Source organism: Aethalodelphis obliquidens, unplaced genomic scaffold (genome assembly GCF_003676395.1).
Source record: "Aethalodelphis obliquidens isolate GAN/ISIS:26980383/991018 unplaced genomic scaffold, ASM367639v1 scaffold40, whole genome shotgun sequence".
NCBI classification, from domain to species: domain Eukaryota; kingdom Metazoa; phylum Chordata; class Mammalia; order Artiodactyla; family Delphinidae; genus Aethalodelphis; species Aethalodelphis obliquidens.
Window position 1 is genome coordinate 13,009,937 of NW_020837984.1, and position 4,923 is coordinate 13,014,859.

The window sequence follows — 4,923 nt, forward strand, 5'->3', positions numbered from 1 at the left end:
GCCTCTCACTGTTGTGGCCTCTCCCGTTGTGGAGCACAGGCTCCGGATGCGCAGGCTCAGCGGCCATGGCTCACGGGCCCAGCCACTCTGCGGCATGTGGGATCTTCCCGGACCGGGGCACGAACCCGCGTCCCCTGCATCGGCAGGCGGACTCTCAACCACTGCGCCACCAGGGAAGCCCAACAGTAGCCTTTTGATGCTCCAACTGGTCTTTGTTGCAGAACTCCTGTGTATCATGGCTACTCCCTTACCTCTCGGGGCAGAGTCCCTCAGAGCACGTGAGAGGCTGCCTCGTGGGCTTGAGTCCTCAGAAAGTCCGCCAACTAAAACATCATTCTCAAATTTTAGGTGGTGGGCTTTCTTTCAGTCAACAGGCCAAAGAAGAAAAGTTGAAGAAGATTTAAAATGAGGAGCAGGAAGTGGGAGTGTCTTCAGTCTCCTAGTGAGGGAAAACCGTGAGTTCCTCTTGACTGCACTGTGGATTTGATGTTGCTTGTTTTAGCTTGTGTGGTCCACGGCGCCGAAAGTGGGCAGCTGGAGGCCTCCCGCTCATCGACTTGTTCATTCAGAAATAGCTTGCAGGGAAATTCCCTGGCGGTCCAGTGGTTAGGATTTGGCGCTTTCACTGCCGTGAGCCCGGGTTCAATCCCTGGTTGGGGAACTAAGATCCCGTAAGCCACAAGATGTGGCAAAAAAAAAAAGAAAAGAAAGAAATAGCTTGTAAAAACAATGACTATATCCCATGCAGATCCCAAACAAGGTGGGGGAAAATTCTAGAACGATTGCAGGAAGTTAAGTAATGGCATAAAGAACTCCTTACTTTAAGAAATACTTCACGTTACAAACAACTTACAGAATGAACTGGTGGGGGAGGTGGAGGCATATACTATTAATTTACTTTATAAGATGATTCCTCACTTTATAAAAAGCCAGATGTCTCCTCTTGGAAGTCAGCTCTCATGGTGCACTAAAAGTACGGTTGACACTATAATAAAGCTAATTAGACAACTTTTGAGTAATAAACCCATTGTGTAAAACAAACATAGCTATGTTATGCAGTGTTATATACGAAGTGTTTTGGGGTTTTTTGTAATAAACACACTCACATTTGGGGGATAAATTTCTGTTAAGATAATGTCTTTCTCAAGGTCCAATGTGACTTGTGTGCCTACTGTGAATTGAACAGTGAAGATTTTTCAGGTGCATGTGAAGGCAAAATCCATTTTCTTCTGTGATGAAAGGTCTGCAATGCCCACCTTTTTCCACAAGGCGGAAGCGTGCCACAGGGTAGTTAGTTACAGCAAAGGCCTGGGGTTGGGAATGCACAGCCTTGGGCGAGAGTGCCTCCTTCCCCGGGGAAGACAATTCACTAAAAGTTGAGCAGAGGCATATCTGATGCTGCCTTGGCAAACCGAAAGCCCAAAGTACAATATTTGCCAGGAAACTTTTGGCTGTTCTCCTGCAGAGAAAGGATGAAATCATTTTGTGTGATGGGCATTCCTTAGACAGAAACAAATTATTTTTCCTATATAAATACAAAATTTGTCCACCTAAGTCATCAACAAATGTGATTTTAGGTAGATACCAATACACACTGAATCATAAACATATTGTTTTCCCTTCAAGTTTCTTTTGTGAATTTATAGAAATGCATGAGTTAAAATAATTCATTCATGTTCTAGTGCTTGTGTCTTTGGACAAGCCCTGGATGGAAAGAGCGCTTAAGACTTGAAGTAAATTGTTAGTAAAAATAAATTCCCAAGAAAAGAAATTTAGGGTAGAAAATTAGAGTTTGGCTCTTTGGTTTTTTTTAGGGAGAATTTCCATTTCATATTTTTGTACTGGGCTGTACTTCCATTGAATGTATGTAAAGGATAATAAAATGATTCAACAGGTCAGGAAAACAAGTGATTCTACTGTATCTTGTCTATACTAGCTGAAGGAGAAACCAAAGGGCCTATTAGGTGCCAAGACCCAGATCTGGCCTAAAGCAACATGAATTGATCACTCCATAGTTTTCACTTCATGGGAGAACTTAGCCGGGGGGACTTTATGCTTGACTATGTGGCAGAATCCCATTTCCCTGTCTTCCCCGGTACCAGAGCTCCCAGCTGTCAGCTGAGTATATCACTGCAGAGAATAAAGTCTATGTTTCTCAGACTTACTCTGTAGGTGTAACCAAGCCGTGGCCAGTGGGATGAAAGCAGAAGTGGTGTTCTTTAAAGTGGCAGGGCATTACTTTCCTGATGGTTGAAATGTGGATGTGATGGTTGGAGCCGGTGCAGCCACACTGGGTGTTGAGGAGAAAGGTGGATCATGAGGAGGGTGGAAAAACAAGAAGGAGAAACCCAGGTTTCTCATCATTATGGAGCCATCATAGCAGCCTGGACTGCCTACCTAGATTTTTATGAAAAAGAAAAATACAAATATTTTGTGTTCTTAGTTACCTGTAGCTGAACCTCTACATCAATAGAGGTATTTTGAGAAAACAGGTCACAGGTAAGATGGAATTTTTACTCATTTTGTCATTATTTCATAATTTTTATCACCAATCAATGCTTAATTGAACATTGTGTGAAGGACAATGCTGGGTGACCTGGTGTTATCCTTAAGGATGGAGGTGGATCAGGACACCATAAGCAAAGGTCAGTTGCTAAAAAAAAATCCTTCAAGAAAATTGCTCCAGCACTACTGTATAAATGCCGCTATATGTGGTCACAGCCATAGCTGTGTTTTCCCTGGGAGCAGAGGTTGTGTTTATCCTGACTTTCTCTTTGTGATCTAAGAACACAAAGTCAAAAGACTGTTCCTCCCTTCAAGGCTGCTGTTTGATGCAAAACATGCAAAACCCATGGATACTGCATTAATAGCTGTGGCATTGTGAGGCCAAGATGCATCTGCTCCCTCTGTGCTGTTCTGGTTAAGAACCACTTTTCTGGTTCTAGGTTGAGGATGGGCAGGTTATTTTCCCTCTAGATCCCTAAACAGTGTCACAGATTCTAAATAAATGAGTTCTCGTGCTGTCCCTTGTCCACGCTAGCCCCATAGGGAAGATGGAGTGGGGAGTCCACGGGCCAAAGGATTTCTCACCACTCCAGGGGTGTAAGGTCAAGTGGGGCAGGGGACATCTTCTAGCAGCCTTGAGTCCTTAGCAGGCTGCGTGAGGGACAGGACTTTTGTCAGCAAGTCCCAACAGATCTGAGAGCGGCATGTGCCCAATGCCCAGGCGCTCTGAGGAGCAGGGTCAGGCCCTTATAGGGACTTATTATACGACTTAGAGGGCCTGCTGGGTCCAGCCTAGCTCTAAGGGAGAGCTCCGTGCAAACAGGGGCCTAGCAGCCTCATCTCATCCAGAGTAACACGGTGGGGCTGCACAACACGATGACATTCCAGGAGGAGGCTTCCTGGGCAGAAAGCAGCAACCAGTCCCTTTCAGACAGAGCTAAAAGCCAACGGCTCACTTATTTTCCAAACCAGCCATAGCATCTGAATGCAGATGGTGGTATTATACTCACGTTGCACCAGCCAGCTTTATAAAATCCAAAGCCTACATGCTTCACGTACTTCAGGGGACAATCTGGTGACCAAAGGAGAAACATTTCTCCATGAAGCAGCCCTTGCCTGGAAGGGCCTAGGCCCCATGGTGAGAATTATTCCTGGGGTTCCTTACCAAAACATTCCATAATTTACCACCCCACCTAGCAAAGTGCCACATGTTAACACAAAAGAAGAGTGGAGACAAACTTGCAGTAAGAATGTGCCCGATGTCCAAGGGACTCCCTGAAGACAACAGAGAAGCATGTTTTAAAGAAGTGTTCCATCACCAACAATTTGACAATATTATAAGAAAAAACACGAACATTGATGACTCAATTCAAAAATTTCTTCCTCTGAGTAGGAAGAAATTTGAGGAATACCATATGCAATTTATTTTGTATATATTTTCCTTTTAAAGGACGTACAATATAATGAAAAACACCTACATCTAAATAAGTTTAAAAGAACATTCAATGAATATTAAAGAAATGCTAAGTGATAAGAAAGCATTGTATCAGTTTCATTGGCAGTATTTTTCTCAGTGGTATAAGATAACCTCACAATCAATGACATCTTAGATTTAATGAAATTCAAGTGTTTATTGTTTTTGACTTAAGCTTCTCTACTTATATCACCAACTATAAGTGTTCTAAAAGAATTTCACAAATTTTTCATTTTTTCTTTGAAAATTAAAAACAAAACCCATCAGGGATAGGCTTTTTTAAAGTTCAATTTAATTTTTACTTTCATAATTATGTCCATAGTATTGCTCTATAAACACTTTGGGAATTTCTTTTAAAGTTTAATTTTCTGAATTTAATATTCCAAACAAGTGACTTTCCAAGAACCCCCGAAATCACATGAATTTTATGAATGTTTTAGGTGATTCTGTCTCTTGAAAGGGGGGCGGTGCTTAATTAAAGGGTGATGAATTCAATTCCTCTGAGCTTAGCTACAGACATGGTGGGCACTGGAGAAACAAAGTTACTTAAGAGGTACCTATTAAGCATTTATAAAGCAAAAAAAGGGACTGTGTTGGCTTTATTACTCCCGTTAAAAGAATCAAAACTTCTAGGGCTTCCCTGGTGGCGCAGTGGTTAAGAATCCACCTGCCAATGCAGGGGACACAGGTTTAATCCCTAGTCCGGGAAGATCCCACACGCCACGGAGCCACTAAGCCCATGAGCCACAACGGCTGAGCCTGCGCTCTAGAGCCCATGCTCTGCAACAAGAGAAGACACGGCAACGAGAAGCCCGTGCACTGCAACAAAGAGTAGCCCCCGCTCTCCGCAACTAGAGATAGCCCGCGCGTAGCAACGAAGACCCAACGCAGCCAAAAATAAAATAAATAAATTTATATATAAAAAAAAAGAATCAAAACTTCTA